This window comes from Erpetoichthys calabaricus, chromosome 1, assembly GCF_900747795.2.
Source record: "Erpetoichthys calabaricus chromosome 1, fErpCal1.3, whole genome shotgun sequence".
Taxonomy (NCBI): Eukaryota; Metazoa; Chordata; class Cladistia; order Polypteriformes; family Polypteridae; genus Erpetoichthys; species Erpetoichthys calabaricus.
In genome coordinates, this window is record NC_041394.2 from 79,698,759 (window position 1) to 79,719,242 (window position 20,484).

Consider the following 20,484-nt stretch of genomic DNA (forward strand, 5'->3'; position numbering starts at 1 on the left):
CACTGCACTCGCTTACGGGAATCGAACCTCGGATGTCAGCGCTAGAGGCGAAGCCCCTAACATTGCGGCACGACGTGTGGTTCGTTTATTTGACAGCATGTAGATCGGGGTAATTACATTCACGGCATTCGTAGTCTGAATCACAATCTGATTGTATGGGTGGTTACCTACCAGGTAACGCTTATGGTTGGCCAGCAAGTCAGCTAACATCAGCCACGGTGCCTTCAGTTGTGAGTAGCAGATCATAGAATGGTTGAAAATAGTTTACTGTCAAATAATGCGAAGAGTACGTGACACGTGTTTTGCCCTAATTCTTGGCTCATCAGGCGTACACACTCACTGCACTCCCTTACAGGAATCGAAGCTCGGACGTCAGCGCTAGAGGGGCTTCACAGCGGTGAAGTATTGCTTTTAAATTTTAATTAAGAAGAAAAGAAAACCTTTTTAAATTGAGGGAAAATATACCAATAACAATTTGTTAAGGATCTGTTTTTTTGTGAAGCTGCCTTTACATAGCCTGTCCGCTGTTTTATAAACGAACGCCATATAAGGCCGTCCTTTCTCCTTCACAGTCAGTTCACGTGATTACGTGGGAGGCGTGATGACGCGATACGCAACCCCGCCTCCCATGGCTAGCAAGCTGCAGTCCATTACTGTATATGGACAAAAAAGAGGTTCCAGTTATGACCGTTACGCTTTGAATTTCGAAATGAAATCTGCCTAACTTTTGTAAGTAAGCTGTAAGGAATGAGCCTGCCAAATTTCAGCCTTCCACCTACACGGGAAGTTGGAGAATTAGTGATGAGTGAGTGAGTGAGGGCTTTGCCTTTTTATTAGTATAGATTAGTGCAGTGGTTAGCGGTGCTGCTTCACGGATTTAACGATCTGGGCTTGAATGCATAGCTTGGTTTTATAAACTTGCCAATATCCATTTCTGTGGACTGTAACTGTGTGAGGAAAACATCAGACTGTTCAGTGATATGTCCTGTTTCCAGAAAGTGATGTACAGTAGCACACGGTGGCATTTGGTGCTCATCTGAATATATGAGGAGCACACGCAGTATTGGCCGGTGCGACCTTAAAGCACCTGGCGCACAGGCTATGTGGTAAGTGGTGGGCACGAAATATATACATGGTGGGCATGAGATAGTAAGTTGTACGCTCTAAATTGTTTCCCAGGAAGAAAAAAACACCATATCTCCTCAGGTGCTCCGTACGAGTGTGCAGACGAATATCTGTAAACATAAAGCACGTACCCAAACCCTTTATCCCTACCCCCCCATGTGAACATTTTATTAGAATTGTTTCTTATAATTATGACAAGAATTATTATTTTCTTTATGGCAAATGTATGGATGAATATGTTTTACATGTTTTATTAATTTAAAAAATATCAGTAATTGGGATTTTATTTATTTTAATATTTGTTTTAATTATCAGTAAACCATAAGCCTACAGAATTGCATTTTGTTAATAAAAAAAATGAACAGTTAACACCGGTGGTCTGCAGATTATTTATAAGAATATCACTTTAATATTGAACATATGGTCCCAATATGGTTAGTTTTGCAGGAGCTTTGTGGTGTTTAAAAAAAAAAAAAAAAGCCATTTGTAATCATCCAGTTCTAGTAACATGAAATCAGTATCAGCCCTAAAAAATGTGATCACAGCAACCCTAGTTTGAGGTTGCTTTGCTGCTTCAGGGTCTGGGCAGCTTGCATTTGTCAAGTTAACTTTTGTTCTTCTTCATATCAAAGTGTGTCTGAAAGTTGAACCTGTAATGGATCTTTCAACACAATAATAATTTGACGCATACTAGAAAATTCACCAAGGGATAACTCAAAAAGAAGTGGAGGGATATGGACTGGCGAAAAGATTTGAAACAGGAAATGCATGCAGGAAAACCCACAAACATCTTGCAACTGAAGGAATGTTCCAGTGTTTTTAAAGACAAGTTTGAGGGTCAATAGCTTGTGTGATAGGTGCCTCAACAGCTTCAGAGTACAAACTGAGACACGTTTTTTTGACCACTGTTAAGCTGTGGTGCTGTAAGGCGCCTATCACACAAGCTGGTGACCCTCAGAAACTTGTCTTCTGATTAGGCTGTAAATTTGGGTCTGCCAGATCTCTTCCTGTCAGATTTTCTTCCAGTTTCCAATTGCCTTTGGATTGTCTAGGACATTGTACTCTCTGACACTTTGATTTTTTTTCTTTTCAATTTCTCTAAATGAAATGCTTACACTTATAAGAGTAATAATGATCTGTCTCATTTAATTTAATTTTTATTATTGCTGGAATTTACAACTTTCTATAGTGTAATATTGTCCACACAGTACTTCAGAGGGTGTAGTAACACAGTCTGTTCCAGTTCTGCTTTAAGACAGACAAGGGGTTTTTAAAGTAATTAACAGAAGTTGGGACACCTGTGCAAACTGTTTGCCTCAACTTGCAAGGCTTAATTTTCTTTAATTGCTGCAGATCATCTGTAGGTTGTAACGTATTGGTTGTACCCTGAAGAAGACCCATTTGTAATATTCTGATATTTCCTTTTTTAGTTTTTGCTAGCCTGAACTTAAAATTTAAACCTCCAGCAGTTTACTGCTTACCTTTTCTCCGTTTTAGGTCATTTGTTTCATTTCAGCTGATTAATTTTGAAGAAAAACTTGAAAAACTGAGGTGTTGTAAAACTTTTTACCAGTTGTGTGTGTGTGTATTTGTGTGTATATAGATAAAGATATAGATATAGCGATATAGATAGATAGATGTGTGTGTAAAATACAGTTAAATTAATTTGGAATGAATTAACATGTTTATTCAGCTTAAAGCCTGTTCTCTAAGAGAGAGCAGGCGGTGAAGTGTGTATTATTTTTAAATGGAAAATTAGAGATCAGTAAGACATGGATTTAATTTATTTGCCTTAAACAAATGGCTATCCATTTTTATGTTTTTCTCATTATTCATTAATTGGCAGTTGCAAAGAGAGTTTTAATTGTACATTTTTTTTTAAAGTTAGTGTTTTACAAGCAACAAGGTAAATAAATGCTAGAAAAAAATTCCTTAATAAATTAATCTTCCTGTACACTTGTTCTCTGACATTAGATAAATTAACAGTGTAGTATTGTATATATGTATAGTTTTTCTTCCATATTTTGGCATTTAAGTTGCTGCTGTTAGAGAAGCCAAAAAAGCTTCCTCATTCGTTGCCAGTTAATGTGAAAGTTATGCATTTCAGTGATGTATCATTTGTTTTTGACTTTTTCATTTCTTGCCCAATTGTGTTGTTTCACAAAAGGTGCCTCCACTCCTTTCAAATGTGGTGTCTAGCTACAGGGAGTGGCACTCTCCAATGTGCTTTACTGCAAATGATTGTTCTTTGAACTATAGTTTCTGTCCTGTCCTAACCTTTAATTATGGTTCTTTTTTAATCATCCTTTAACAATGCAGACGTTTGCTCTTTCAGGTATTGAGAAAGTACTACTTGCTTTAAAAAAGATTAAAAACATGCAATAGTTTGTTACTTGTATTCTTAATGTTTTGTTTGAGTAAGTAATAAATGTGAAATAGTGTCCCTCCATATTTTTTACTGAAAACTTGTTATCTAATGAATATATTAAATAAATGGTTATTTTGATGCAATGTGTTATTAGCAAAATAATGTTAGTATAAAATTGGAAAGGTAAAAGTATAATAATTAAGTTTATGTATTCAGCTTTTTATTTATTCAAAAGCCATTAAAAAAACAGCAGTAGCCCTGGCCTTTATGGAAGCTCTCAGGAGTTCTCAGCTTGCATAAGATGATTAATTGCTAGATGGATGTACTGTTTCTCTCTGCTTCAGAGAGACTGTAGAGTACAAGTGCCAACATTTTCACTCTGATGAAATTGTTCCAAAGTAGGTAAAACCAATATAAGCAAAAAATCAGTGTGTAAAACTGGAATATAGTCATGGCACATAAAATTTTGGAATTGGTGTGTTTTTTGTTTTGTATTGTTGTTCGTCAGTAATTAACAATAGGAATAATTGTCAGTTTTTTCTCATGCCCTTGTACATTTTTCAGCGTCCTTATGGTAAATGACAAGCTGAAACTTGGACTATGGAACTGGAGGTGTTATATTGTTTAATTTTTGTAAATATTTGATTACATCCAAAATAAAAGAAAATATAGATGTTTCTATATATGAAATATATTTGTGCATTTCAAAAGGGGACAGGAACCTGGGTTTTAATAGAAGGTGGAATAGGGACAATTTGTACTTTATTAAAAGAACCTATAAAATGGTCATGAGAAGCATTAGGTAGAGGAATTTGTAAGTTAGAAGTTTACAAAGTGTCTCAGATGCAATTACTCAGTAATCTATTTGAAAGGCCATGAGGATAGTTTTCTGAAACTACCAAGTAACAATGCATGGCTCCCAAGAATGTATTTCCAACTGATAGGTGAAAAGCTGGAAATTCAAGCTTGCCTTTTCAGCTTTTCTATACTGTGTGATCTGTACTTTTCTTGTTCACTTACGTATTATTCTTTATAATACCTGTCTCAACAGTCCCCATCCCTTTTAAAAAATTGTGCTGTTGGCATGTTTTTATCTGATAAATACTTCCTCTTCCTTTCTGTTTGTGCACTTAAACAACATTATTGAACTCTTTTTAATCACTCAGTCCTGTTAATGTGTTCATTGTCCTCCAAGAGGATTGATGATATTCTAGCAATATGATGTATTGCTGCATTTTCTACCATTTTTTTAATATTTCCAGCAGTTTTCGATGAAATATGGTTCATTTCAAGTTTTTTATTTACAGTGTGCCTTAAATTGGATTTTTGCTTTTAAGAGCTTTGAGAAATGAAATATGGCAACATTAAGAATATATTCAGTGCTTGAAAGTGAATTAAATAATAATTTCAAATTCTCTTTTCAGCAGCCACTATGGGATTTATCAGAATGTTTTTGGACTTTCTGAAAAAAAATCAGTAATTAAATTAAAATACTGAAAAAATTGAAGTTGAGTATCGTTTCTGTACAGATGCCTGTTTGTAGCACAGGTTTGTTTTCACTGAGAGCCTATTTCAGAATTACACCGTTAAGGTCCTGGAGGTTCACAGTGACTGCAGGTTTTTGTTCCAGTCAGTTTCATAATGAAACTGGGTATTTAATTATTTGGTTTGCTAGTGCATTCATTCTTCTAAGACAAAAATTGTGTATTTTTTGCGTTTTGAGAACTTTATCGATATGTTTTATGGTCCTTTCTCTTTCATTTATTTCAAAACATTTGATGATGCATTTACACAGGTCTAAATAGAAGCTAGTAGTGGAGAGCTGATGGTTCTTATGTCATTTGTACCTTATTATTAACTGGTTGGTTTAGAAAATGGGCATCAATTGAAAGTTAAATGTAGGGGTTTAAAACTAAAATAGGCATTTAAGAGTTCTGTGTTGTAACAAGCAAGTTAACTAAAACTAAACCTAGGAAAATAATGTTTTATTAGTTAAATAAATGGGTTGTAATTTAAAAAAAGAAAAAAAAAAAAAAACCTTTTAAGTGAAAATCTGCAGACACTTCTGGCCTATATGAAACCGTGGGTGCAAGGCAGAAATAAATTCTCCATGTCATTTAAAAAAAGAAAAATTTTGGACTGTAAAATAAAAGCTGGGAGTTCTAGTGGAAATCTGGACACAACTACTAAACTCTGCTATAACATTTTTAATTCCATGAAAAACTGCATAAATTTTTCAAACTGCATCATATTTTTTGAATGCTCAATACAGAAGATATATATGTATTATTTTCTAAATTATTTGAAAGCATGTTCCCCCATTTTAAAATAGTTCACTAAAGATGCCTATCTGTTGTTTATTTCTTTTTCACAATTTTTTTAAATCTCACAAATTGAGTACATAGAATCCATTTTAATTATCAAATATTTTAAGCTATGCTGTGAGAGACTGGCATTCAGACTAGGGTTGGTCCTGCTTTGTGTTCAGTACTACTTGAATACTTGTATATAGTGTAATTAGAAAGCAATACTTTTCCTTATACTGTAGCTTAACACATTTATTTTCTAGATCACTTTTCCAAAAAGTTTGAATGTTTCATTTCTCCTGATTTTTATTTTTTAAACAGCAGTGGCCTAAATATGTCATTGCAATTAACTAGTACATACTGCCCTAATGTTGTGGATGAGTTGCGTTTCTGATGGTTGTTTGTAACCTGATTTTTGTATATAAATCTGACCTCACATTATAATAAGTGCAAAAATGTGCAAAAATTAATTACCCTAAGTTCTTGTCTATAAGCCGGACTCTTGTATTAGCCGGAGACCAAAAATCATACGAATTTTTAAAATAAAATCGTATCATAGATAAGCCGGACTCATGGATAAGCCGAACGTACTATAACCTATAACTAATAGAAGGGAGGGAGGTCAGTGGTCTCACTCGCGCCCATTTAATTTCTTTAAGGGGGGAGAGAGTGTGAGATATTGCCGTCTCTCTCACTCCCCGCATGGCGCGGTTGGAGCGGCCGGAGCGCGTTCTTTCTGCTCTGGGCGTCGCCGAGTCAACACGAGCGCGTAGCGGTCATTTAAATTGTGATTTTATATGTAAGCATATTTAAATATATATCGCGGATTTCTGCGGACAATGGGTCTTTTAATTTCTGGTACATGCTTCCTCAGTTGGTTTGCCCAGTTGATTTCATACAAGGGACGCTATTGGCAGATGGCTGAGAAGCTACCCGGCTTACTGTTCTCTCTCTCTTGCGCTGACTATCTGTGATCCTGACGTATGGGGATTGAGCAGGGGGGCTGTTTGCACACCTAGACGATACGGACGCTCGTCTAAAAATGCTGAAAGATTATCTTCACGTTGCTATCTTTTGTAAAGCTGATTCCTGAAAAGACATGCTGCACAGTGCTTCGCATACTTAAAAGCTTGAAGGGCACGTATTGATTTTTGACTGAAAAACAAACTCTCCCTCTCTCTCTCTTTGTCTGCTCCTGACGGAGGGGGTGTGAGCTGCCGCCTTCAACAGCTTTGTGCCGCGGTGCTTCGCATACTTAAAAGCCAAACAGACATATTGATTTGTTTGCTTCACTCCTTTGAAGAGGAAGATATGTTTGCATTCTTTTAATTGTGAGACGGAACTGTCATCTCTGTCTTGTCATGGAGCACAGTTTAAACTTTTGAAAAAGAGACAAATGTTTGTTTGCAGTGTTTGAATAACGTTCCTGTCTCTCTACAACCTCCTGTGTTTCTGCGCAAATCTGTGACCCAAGCATGACAATATAAAAATAACCATATAAACATATGGTTTCTACTTCGCGGATTTTCTTATTTCGCGGGTGGCTCTGGAACGCAACCCCCGCGATGGATGTATAAGCCGGACTTATGTATAAGCCGATATTCTATTTTTTCATTTTCACAACTTTTTTCCTTAGATAAGCCGCGGCTTATTGACAAGAACTTAGGGTACCATTATGTATAGTCCAGTATGTTGACCTTGTGTTTAAACATCCTGCATTTTTTAATAATGCCGTAATACCTCATAGCTGTTGAAAAGACATAATTATGGCGCTAAAAGCCACCAGTAATTGCCAATTGATACCTCAGCAAAGATTCCATTTTTGCTGAGGGATATCTGTGTATGTAACTTTCTCCTCCCATGTGCTGTACTTCCTGACATGGCATGGCTGGAACTTACACTTGGGATGCTAGGAAGTACAAACGACAGTTACTTACTCTTCCTTACCTAAATGAATAACTGCTTTCTGAGCTTGTTGCTCATCTCTACATGTTGCCAGCTACGTTTAGTGACACATGCTGTCTTTGGTGAGGTATGGTAGAGTACTGTGACTGTACTACAGGAGGTGACACAGCTGGGGTGTGTATTTAGAAAGCTGGGAATTGTCAAGCAATGGGAATATTCACTTTTTTAATGAATTTATTTTTATATATTCTTGTTTCTAGAATCTGATTTTATAGACTCGCTAATGTTATACATGTTAAATGATTTATCTTAGCTATAGTTTTTTTTTGTTCATATATAGTTTTTATCAAAGTAGACAGTGTTAAAAAGAGAAAAGACAGTGTGTGTGTGTGTGCTTATCCATTGTCTACATTTTCTTGAATATTTATACTTTTTAAATCATTTCGCATGTCCTCTTTTTGTGGATGCAATTCATATATAAAATGTATGACATATATAAAATTTACAGTACAGTTAGTTTTTGTTGGATTTCCAGGAACTAGTAGTAGGAATTGTTGTTGTATTGTCATACTTGGAAAGTACTGTGTAGTTGTTAGTGATGTGTCTGGCCAACATGGAACATGTCGTCACTTTCTATCACCCTCACAAATTGTAAACACAACAATCAGCTTACCTAATTGTACGCCTGTTCTACAAGTTTCATTCACATTCATAGAAGGCCATTAAAAATATCTCTATATATAAAATCCCTGCGTGCGTCCAGGTGTCCGTGTGTGGATACGCGATATTACTGTCAGAGAAAGTTAGAGGCGTTTTACGGAAATACAAACCAGTATTACTGTGAGAGGAAATTAAAGGTACACAATACAGTGATGCATATTACAGCCACATACAAGCCAGTATTACTGTCAGAGGAGATTAAAGGCATATTACCGACGCACACGCCTGTATTACTGCCAGAGAAAATTAAAGGTATATTACGGACGTACAAGCCAGCAGACGTACAAGACGGTATCCTTCAATAAGGGCGCGCACAGGCATCCTTCAATAAGGGCGCGCACAAAAAGGCGAGCCTCAAAAGGGTGACCTCAATTGGGCGCAGCGAATAAAGGCGCGCATAAATAAAGATCTGCACCTTTGTTGCTCTTCACATATTCCACAACCATTTGAACTAAATTATCTACGAACGCCTTTATTCGCCGCGCTCAATTGAGGTCGTCCTTTTGAAGCTCGCCTTTTTGTGCGCACCCTTATTGAATAGAGCCGTACAAGACAGTATTACTGTCACAGAAAATTAAAGACACACAATACATGGCGGCAGCCCACGAAGAACGGTCAGCTCAGCAAGTAAACATCAACAAAAGAAAGGCTGAAAGAAAGAAAAATACGACCAACAAAAAGAATGAGGTCAAAGTCCCTTGCCATTTAATATAGACTGTTCCTACTAATGTTTATGCACTACTGTTCTAGCGCCCGTTATTGTAATGGGCTAAATGACTAGTATATATATAATTCACAAAGTCCATGGCAAGCAAGACGCACGCAAGACAGCCATGCCCGCCAACTCACAGAGCCCCGCCCACCAACAATTCACTAAGCAGCTGACCATGGCACATGCACGTCAGAGCCCCGCCCACCAACAATTCGCGCAAGAGCGAAAGCATTTGCCAACAATGTTTTCATTAATCAAGAACGAAAGTCGGAGGTTCGAAGACGATCACCAGGTGTGGAGCCTTTGGCTGAATTCGATTCAACACGGGAAACCTCACCCGGCCCGGACAAACAGAACAATGAAAAGTCAACGTGGCTCAGAGGTGCATGTGGACTGTAGCAGATGCGAAACCGACTGAGGTGGTGTGTGGAAAATGAATAGTCACCGTGGCTCACAAGTGCATGTGGACTGTACACAGACAAAACCAATTCAGGTGAGGAGTTGGGGGCGGGCACATGAGCAGGCAGTGCGTACTGAACGATGACTAAGAGATGACTGTTCACCTACCAATACATCGTCCTCACTAGGCATCCTTCCCCTCACACCCCGTTCCGCCCTCTGTGCACGACTGCCATCCAGCCCTGTCCCTCGCTCTGGGAGGTGGGAGCACGGCGGCGGTCCTCCAGTTTTCAGTCACGAACAATTGTATGTTGCTCTCTCCAGAGTTCCCTTACAGTCGTATCCTCAAACCCACCCCATAAGAAGAAGCATGTTTGTCGCGGATGTGAATCACTGTATGCAGCGTGTAAAACTGTTTGTTTGTTGCTGATGTGAATCGCTTTATGTGGCATGTAAAACAGTTTGCGAGGGGTATCCCATGGTCTTGCAGTTGGTGGGCGGGTCTCTGTTAGTTGCTCTTGCGAGCGGGCACATGACCAGGCAGTGTGTATGCTTCGAGAGCAAGGGTGGACGCGACAGGACCATCTAAGAAGAATCATATTTGTCGCGGATGTGAATCGTTGTATGCAGCATGTAAAACAGTTTGCGAGGGGTATCCCATGGTCTTAGCAGTTTCTATGCTTCGATGTGAATCACTGTATGCAGCATGTAAAACGCTGTATTGTATGTTGCCCTCTCCAGAGTTCCATCTTTTCATTCACCTACAGTCGTATCCTCAAAACCAACCCCATTTGGACAACTGTGTCTTTCAGGAAGTGTTCAAGTGTTCACCCATCAATACATAATTATGCGGCATATGCTACGCCGCGGGTTGGCTAGTTGATTTTATTTTTACTGATCTATTTCTTTATTGTTTAGGAGGTGTCTTTAGGGTCTTGCACAGTTAAACTCCAGGTTATTAACCAAATATAGCTGTCTGGCAGAGACACCCAGGACCATATATATATATATATATATATATATATATATATATATATATATATATACAGTATAGCTGATTTTTGGACAATGCTCATTTTACCATTCAGACAGTGGAACAAATCTGGTCTAGAGCCTCAAAATGTTCCCACTGTGTTTCGTGGTGTGTATGAAATTCTTTCCTTTGTATACATTGGTCCAGTCAAATTTCTAGCTAAATAGTATATTTAACTTTCTATTCATTTTGGTTTTTCATCCATTGTCTGACTGATAAAGCAGTTTCACCTCTTTAGGTTTACTTGTTCTTTGCCTATTTTTATATATTTTGTTGAGAGAGGAAGTCCCAGATATATCCCATTGAAGATTATGTGTATGATTAAAAAAATCATGTATTTCAATAATTATAACTGTAAATTTGAAAAATGTATTATTAATTTTAAAACTTCTTTGCTTTGTGTTCGTTTTGACCAGGGTACACATATTTTTAATATACCTATATTTGTAAATGAAGTAACAGAAATATTGTTGGAAGCTTTCTGTCTACAGTCTTGTACTGCAGTTTTTGTAAGTTGTAGAATATCTGAAATGCAGCTTTTATGTGTTTTTTTTTTTTTTCTTCCTGATGTAAGGGAAGATATGATATGGAGGATGAAATTCTTTATAATTGTTGTAGCTGCAGCAAAATGAGAGTTTGTGGGGGAAACATTATATAACCAAACTGAATGAGTCACATTTAAATCTGTAAGATAAAGAATGTAAATATTTTTAGAGAAAGCAAATGTTAGTCCTTAAATGCTATTTTTAAGCAGCATGTCTTGGTTCAGCAGAAGAAAATCACAGGTTTGCTGATACACACCAAATGAAAGCATCTTGGTTATGTGAATTTAGATGGTACTAAAACCTTATTTTTGATATAGTTTAAGTTGAATCCAATTCAGTTTGTAAATCTCATTAGCCATCACAAACAGTTGTCTTGGAGCACTGCACACACACATTGTTAACTTCCAAAGTAACACAGGCACTATTACTGAAAATTACTTTGTGTTTTTACCCATTCATGCAAATACAGAATTATAAGGAACTGCAGCCCATTCAGGCAGTATTTGGTACAAGGCAAGAGCTGACCCCAATTGGGAGACTCATGCATTATAGGACACTTACAGTTTAAAACAGTAAATGGATCTAATCTGTATGACTTCTTTGGGATACTTAAGTAAACCTGAATATCCCTTAGAAGCCAATGCATTTTCAGTGAAAGAGGGATCAGGACTTGTGAGAAAATTGACAGAGAACATTCCGAAGCTGAAGCTGTAGCAGACGATAAAGTTGAACATGATGACAGAAGAACTTTTGCCGAAAAAAGGAGCCGCGTCTGTTGTCTGGAGATTTTGGTTTTAAAAGGTCAGATGCGGACCAAACAACTATTTACTGCAAATGCTGTCGAGCTAAAGTTGTGCTGGATGTGGTAACACAAGCAATTTGCTGCACCACCTTAGCCGCAAACATGCTTTGGAGTACCATGAGTGTATGGAACTAAGATTGGCACCCTCCACGTCCTCAGGTTAAACTTAAAAAGCTAGAGGACACTGTGGTACTGCCTACAACAAAAAAAGCAAGCGGTGGATCGAGATTACCAGTGCCATTACAATTTATATAGCTAACGTGTCAGTGGACAGAGATTGTTGACATTAACAGAAAGTGTAGGTGCTTTACAAAAATATTTATCTCTCTATTCCTTTTCTAAGATATGTTCAGTGCAATACAGCTTTTGACAAGCACATCTGGATATTTTACTAAGTGTAAATGCCTCTTTGGATGGTTGAAAATATGTTGTCAAAATTGTAGTTTAAGTTGTTTGCAAAATTTGTTCAATAAAATGGTTCTATATTTTGACTGCAACTGTAATGCAATGTGATTCCTTCTCTTCATTAGTGCCACCCCCTTGAAAACTATCACTTTATGGGGCCATGCAAATCTGTATTAATACTTGTGTGCACATTAAAAAATTTTTTGTACAATGTACAATTCTCACGACAGTGGAATAGGTTATTCTTAGCCAGTCTACTGCAGTAATTGCAGTGGAAAATGTGGTTAATATCCACTCAAGCATGGGGGAAAAAATATCGTTGAATACCGTGAAACTGGTATAATTTTGAAAAATACCATGATATAGAATTTTGGTCATACCGCCCAGCCCTAATATTCGTTGAATGCTGCAACCGGCTATAGTCGTGTCTCAGTGTAATTTGCCAGCATGCAGGGGGTGGGTATATTCGGCGACGTACATTCATTGAGCCCCTCAACCGCTATGTTTGCTTCACATAGCAATTTGCTAGCACGCCGGAGCTGAGCAGTCAGTGCCATATATTCGTTGAGTAGCCAGCTCACGAGCACTGCCGGCGCCAGCAGAACTGCAGCACCACTATCTCTGGGATTCGGGATTCAGCCACTGCACTAGACAAGCCTGCAATCATCAGCGTTTACCTCTGTGTGTTTGCATGTAGCCAGTTCAAGCGCAGTTGGCTTGGTGATTTACTGAATGTCATCAATGGCTTCAGTTGCACCTTGAACATATTTTAATAGATTATTTCAGTAGTTTGTATAGTTCATTTGCAGTGTGTAAAATGATCAGTGTTGCAGTAAGTGTGATGCTGTTTGCATGAAAATAAGTGTGTTCCATTAAAATTTCACATTTTCTTTGTGAATTGTGACATTTACATAAAAAGCGCAGCTAAAAAGTATTTGGTGTCCAGGGGTGCATTAACCTCCAAGTATGTGTCAGTTTAAGGGTTAACTGTCATTGTCGAAATGTTGATATACACATTATAGTACAAACATCAACGTTAACACTTGACACTAACTTTACTCGCTAAAACTTACCTCTCAAGAGACGGTGCATCGCGGTGGTGCTGCCATGAAAAGAAAGCTCCACTTTACATAATGTGCATTCAGCTTTTTTTTCTTTTTCGGTGATGTGCTCCCAGACTTCAGAAAGTTTCTGTCTCAATTTTTTCCATCTCCTTCCCCCTCTTCTATCCGACTCGCCATTGCAACCACGTTTATTTTCCTCTACATTCTTCTTCTCCTCAGACGTTCTTCTTCGATGGTAGGACTGTGTGCAGTCATAACAGACAATACTGCCCCCAGACATTCATGTAGTGCATTGCAGTTACAAAAACCAATGTGGTTATTTGTGACTGGAGCCTCTATTGAAGGTTCTGTTTATGACGCATCGACAATAAAAAAATCCGAGTCGCCGATTTTTTGTAGTCGATACCATTGACTAATCGTTGCAGCCCTATAATACAGTGTGTGTGTGTGAGCAGTGTGTAATTGTTGAAATAAAAAATGTTACATCGCTGCTAACGTGTACTGTGTAGTTAGTCATACCCATGGTTGTGTCTGTACTGAACATGTACAAATCTTTTTTCTTGCCATTATTCCCTAAACACTACAGTATATTGTAACAACTATTTAAATAGCATTTACATTGTGTTAGGTACAGTATTGTAAGTAGTCTACAGATGATTTAAAGTTTACAGGAATATGTGTGTAGGTTACATGCAAATACTGCACTGTTTTATTCTCTTTTATATAAAGGACTTTGGTATCTAAAGGAAATCCTGGGACCAAACCCCTGCAGATACAGATGGCCGACTGTACAGTGAAATTCTAAATTGCTTAAATGCGAATTAATTTACCACTCTCTGGCATATTAATCAATAAGTAGCACTACATTACTTTCAAACATCAGTCTTGCATACCTTAAACAACCTACCTGTTTTTGCATATATACTTATATATTGGTTCTTGAATTGATAGTCCCACCATTTTACAACTGCAACTAAAGTTTTATCTTCCTCTAAGCAGACCCGTATTTTTGTCTGCATTAAATTGTATACCCAAGGATTTATTCAGTCTTGAATTTGCTCAAGGTTTAAGGTCACTAAATATATGTTTAGTAGGGATGAGACAAAATTTCATTGTATTGAATTTTACAGTACAAAATACTGCCAATATGAAATATGTCCTTATATTATGTAGTGTGTGAAATTACCATATGTCTGAAGTGCAAATGAAAACCGCATAGGATTTAAAAATCTTACTTGAAAAACTAGAACTAAGTTTAGATAATAACAAGTTGCACTTTGGCAAAACTGTCATTCACTGCCAGCATAATGGTGTGAAGCTGAAAGCTGTCTGTGCACAATATAGACATCATTAGACATTACCCAGATGAGTTGTTTCCTAAATGCACCACTGCATCCACAGGTTTGTTTTCAAATCAGACTCTGTTGGGACTGCTGAAGTGCAAAACTGCCATTGTATTGGAACAGTTCTCATTACAGTATATACAAAATGCATTTACTGTAGTTTGCGGGAGATGTGGATGTGAAACTGAGTGCTCAAGACATTGGTTTACCTTTCATTGATACTGATGCTTGCTTTTTTGGTCAAATCATATTTTTGCCCCAGCCATGTCTGTACCTAGTGATATTGTCTTTCAACTGCAGGGGATGTTGTCACACAGTGAAGTCTCGGCTGCATGCACAATGTTGACATTTATAAGGAAATATTAAATTCTCTTAATAGATCCTGTCAGGACCCACAGCTAACCAGTCAGTAAAGCATTAATGAAAAAAAAAATAAAATGACAGCCGTTGTTGATGCAAAGTTTGATCTTAACTCAGAAAACAAAAACATGAATTTAAATTTGGGTGATTTTACACTGCAGTAACTTTGTGTAGTAGGTTTATACAGTCATTATTGTTGCGTACAAACTACAGTGAAATTCTTACATGTGCTAATCAACATGAAACACATCTAATGTTACTGCAGTGTAAACATTTTTTGTTAATTTTTTTAATAAAAATGAAAAGCTTTAAAGTATATTAAAACTTGGGTATTTGTGCACTGATTTCAATTTATCTTTCAAATATTTTGATTGATGAATGTTTAACAATAAGTAAACCTAAAATACAGTACATTTCTTTAATGTAAATTTCATATTGTTGAAATATCGTATTGTTAAGCCTGAATTGCAATTTGAATTATGTTGTGAGAAAAGTGTATTCTCTCATTTCTGACATTTAGGCATGCCTCACATTTTGCTTTATTGAGTAAAACTGAACTTCCTTAATCTAAGTTGCTTGATTCTAAAGAAATCTTTGTGAACTAGGGCATCAAAGATTTTCTTTGATTTCAGTTTCAACTAATGTACACACACTGTCCAGTTTATCCAGCATCTCCTCCTCCACCCCATTATTATTATTAGTGTTTAGCAGTGCAGTTTAACCCACTCCGATTTTAAGGAGGTGAGTAACAGTGTGAGTCATTTCCTGGCAGCCATGGATAAAACTTGACAGAATTCCTTTGCAAAAACAAAGAAAAAGCACTTGCTGGATTTCACTCCCACGTCCTTTTGCCACCCCCTTAAAATCTCCCACTAGGCAACGGCAAAGCTTAAAAGCTAACTGTCAGTAGTTGGCAAGCAGTTACGGTCATGTACGCTAAATTGGCTGAGATTTAGATGTGCTTGGATTTTAAATCTGAAAATGGTGTTTCGATTTCACAGGAGCTTGTTCAGACTCTTTTTGAATCAGCTTTTCTCCCTCTTAGCAGGGAAGCTGGTAAAGCGCAGCATTAGACCATGTTAGATTTAGAGCAAAATTGCTATCCCTGGAAATGAAGCAGCAAGTTGGAATTCCTTGGTGTTCTCTTTCCAAAAAGCTCTGAAGGGTCAGGTATGTTAAAAAGAAATGGTTTCAGTATGTTGATTGTGTTTCAAATCTTGCTGTTCTGTGGGTTAATTTTTGATTCATTTGTCTTGTTTGTTGATAATTTGAGAAGAGATGGCTAGTTCATTACTTCCAGTGTTTTTTCCCTTATTTCTTTGTCTGGAAAATGTATTAATTAAATGTCTATTAAAATATGTTGTAATATCTTAACACTTGTAATCTGGATGTAGAGTATAGTTTATACCATTAGAAATAATTATTTCTTAATAAATATCATAAACATTAAAAATAGAGTTCAGCTCTCCTACTTTAACATTTGCATTTGATAATGCTTTTACACAAATATTGCGACTTTTGCTTCTTAGTTGCCACAGCTTCATAGTAGATTTCTTTTAATATAAGCAAAATGAATGCAGAAGTGATCATACCTAGAAATTTAACTTAAGGCATTTTTATTAAGTTTTTTGTGTGACTGCAGTGTTGATAATATCTGTGAATGAGTTATATTTATTTATATTACTGTTTTCCCATTTCTGTTTAGAATTGCCTTCACACACTGGTGCTTTTGGTAGATCATGTGGAGTTCTTTAGCTGCTTTGGAGATTTTACACCTATTAACTTTGCTATTGTGTGCCACAAATTTTGAAAATGGTATTATTTACTTCCTAGTTAATATCACTCTGCCAAAAAAAAAATGTGAATGAAGCAATGAATAATATTAGGATGGGTGGTGTTTAGCTTTCTTGCACAGGTGCTATCTAAAAATTTGCTATATTTATACTGTATACAGCAGTGCTGGAAGAATAACATATAGAATAGTTCTCACCTTCTTTTCTGTATTGATTTCTTTGGGTGAGGCTTAAATTTTATTCTTTTTTATTTCCTGGGATATTTTTAATCTGATTCTTAATTTATCAGTTACATGCAAATTAGTAACACATAGTTTTCAGGGTAATTGAATTTACAGCATTTCATTTATAAAAACACTTTTTTAACATGTTTCAAATCAGATTTATCAATAAGTCTCTTTGTCAGGTTTCTATATTTTGCTACTGTTAGATTTGTTTGCATTAGTATAAAATAGCAGGATTAGATGGTTGTTAATATTTTCTGAAATGTAAGATATAATAGACAAGTTACATCTCTCTATTATAAAAAAAATCCTGGGAGAGAGATGGGAGACGAGACACTTAAGACCCGCGAGATGAAAGAGAATGACCACGGAGCATCTCGCGGGGGACCTTAAACATGAGACTTTGTGCCAAGAGAATGACCCAGGACTGTCTCACGATGACGTAGAACATGAGATTCTTGCAAGACACGCCCTACTTACAACCAATATCAAATAAGACAACGGGCAGCAAAACATGGCAACCAGTCCATTGCAAGGAAAATATAACACACATATGCCACTTTAGTACTAATTCATCTACCCTGCATGTGTTTGGACTGTGAGACAAAACTGTCTTCATTATCCTCTATTGATTAATCTATTCATATATTTTTCTCCACTATAGGAATAATAATAATAATCCTAATAATCATCATCATCCATGTTTTTCACCCGCTTGTATAGCACAAGGCTTACATCACAACTGGAGTCTATCCCACCAAGCGTTACAACCAAGGCAGAAGCCATCCCTGCACGGTGCACCAGTCCGTTGCAGGACAAAGCCACACACTGGCCACTTTAGCAGCACCAAATCAAAGTTTAATCAGGTCAGAGTTTAGTAAGTTTAATATAGATATTTTGACAGAGTGGAAGCACAGAGCTTCCATTCCTGTCTTACAGTGCCAGTTTGTTCATGGACTCCCTATGGATTTCTGTTTTGACTGGTATCGGAGAGCATCAGTAAGTTTTCACTTCAAAACTATGTCGGCAGTACTTTTATTACCATATCTACCTAAGCATATTACCTAAGCAACAGCAACTCATTAAAAAACAGTAATTGGTTTGTGGTGCTCCAATCTGCTCTGTTGCAAACTCTTCCCTTTTCTTATCCTGAGTATTTTTTTTAACTGTTTTATCGAAAAGAGCGATGCGTAGGCGATTAGGGCTGCAACGGTTAGTCAACGTAATCGACAATGTCAACTACAAAAAATTGTCGACACAGATTTTTTTGTTGTGGACGCGTCATAAACAGAATGTTCAAAAGAGGCTCCAGTCACAAAGAACCACATTGGTTTTTGTAACTGCAATGCACTACATGAATGTCTGGGGGCAGCATCGTTTGTCATTGTTTGTCAAGACTGCACACAGTCCTACCAACGAAGAACATCATTTGAGGAGAAGAAGAATATAGCGGAAAATAAACGTGGTTGCAATGGCGAGTCGGATAGAGGAGGGGGAAGGAGATGGAAACAAATTGAGATAGAAACTTTCTAAAGTGTGGGAGCACTTCACCAAAAAAGAAATAAAAGTTGAATGCAGATTATGCAAAGCGGAGCTTTCTTTTCACGGCAGCACCACCGCGATGCATGAGCATGTGAAACGCAAGCATCCTCGAGCTGTGATGCTGCTCTCTTTTGAAAGGTAAGTTTTAGCGAGTAAAGTTAGTGTCATGTGTTAACGTTGATGTTTGTACTATAAATATACTTGTACTTGTGAATTTCCCCTTGGGATTAATAAAGTATCTACCTACCTACCTACCTACCTACCTACCTACCTACCCACCCACCCACCCACCCACCTACCTACCTACCTACCTACCGTGGTGTGAAAAACTATTTGCCTCCTTCCTGATTTCTTATTCTTTTGCATGTTTGTCACACAAAATGTTTCTGATCATCAAACACATTTACCCATTACTCAAATATAACACAAGTAAACACAAAATGCAGTTTTTAAATGATGGTGTTTATTATTTAGGGAGAAAAAAAATCCAAACCTACATTGCCCTGTGTGAAAAAGTAATTGCCCCCTTCTTAAAAAATAACCTAACTGTGGTGTATCACACCTGAGTTCAATTTCCATAGCCACCCCCAGGCCTGATTACTGCCACACCTGTTTCAATCAAGAAATCACTTAAATAGGAGCTGCCTGACACAAAGAAGTAGACCAAAAGCACCTCAAAAGCTAGACATCATGCCAAGATCCAAAGAAATTCAGGAACAAATGAGAACAGAAGTAATTGAGATCTATCAGTCTGGTAAAGGTTATAAAGCCATTTCTAAAGCTTTGGGACTCCAGCGAACCACAGTGAGAGCCATTATCCACAAATGGCAAAAACATGGAACAGTGGTGAACCTTCCCAGGAGTGGCCGGCCGACCAAAATTACCCCAAGAGCGCAGAGAAGACTCATCCGAGAGGTCACAAAAGACCCCAGGACAACGTCTAAAGAACTGCAGGCCTCACTTGCCTCAATTAAGGTCAGTGTTCACGACTCCACCATAAGAAAGAGACTGGGCAAAAACGGCCTGCATGGCAGATTTCCAAGACGCAAACTACTGTTAAGCAAAAAGAACATTAGGGCTCGTCTCAATTTTGCTAAGAAACATCTCAATGATTGCCAAGACTTTTGGGAAAATACCTTGTGGACTGATGAGACAAAAGTTGAACTTTTTGGAAGGCAAATGTCCCATTACATCTGGCGTAAAAGGAACACAGCATTTCAGAAAAAGAACATCATACCAACAGTAAAATATGGTGGTGGTAGTGTGATGGTCTGGGGTTGTTTTGCTGCTTCAGGACCTGGAAGGCTTGCTGTGATAGATGGAACCATGAATTCTACTGTCTACCAAAAATCCTGAAGGAGAATGTCCGGCCATCTGTTCGTCAACTCAAGCTGAAGCGATCTTGGGTGCTGCAACAGGACAATGACCCAAAACACACCAGCAAATCCACCTCTGAATGGCTGAAGAAAAACAAAATGAAGACTTTGGAGTGGCCTAGTCAAAGTCCTGACCTGAATCCAATTGAGATGCTATGACATGACCTTAAAAAGGCGGTTCATGCTAGAAAACCCTCAAATAAAGCTGAATTACAACAATTTTGCAAAGATGAGTGGGCCAAAATTCCTCCAGAGCGCTGTAAAAGACTCATTGCAAGTTATCGCAAACGCTTGATTGCAGTTATTGCTGCTAAGGGTGGCCCAACCAGTTATTAGGTTCAGGGGGCAATTACTTTTTCACACAGGGCCATGTAGGTTTGGATTTTTTTTTCTCCCTAAATAATAAAAACCATCATTTACAAACTGCATTTTGTGTTTACTTGTGTTATATTTGACTAATGG

General features: G+C 37.5%; 1 protein-coding gene across 12 annotated transcripts in view; it reads left to right on the forward strand.

The window, feature by feature from the left end:
* Nucleotides 1-20,484, forward strand: part of mark2b (MAP/microtubule affinity-regulating kinase 2b) — a 354,246-nt gene that overhangs the window by 78,779 nt on the left and 254,983 nt on the right. Inside the window, exon 1 of one of the 12 annotated variants that reach the window (XM_028802618.2) lies at nucleotides 16,083-16,257. The exons of the other annotated variants lie outside the window; for them this stretch is intronic. The gene's annotated coding sequence lies outside the window, so the exon portion shown is untranslated. Of the gene's footprint in view, nucleotides 1-16,082; nucleotides 16,258-20,484 lie in introns of those variants that run through there. 12 annotated transcript variants of the gene reach the window in all.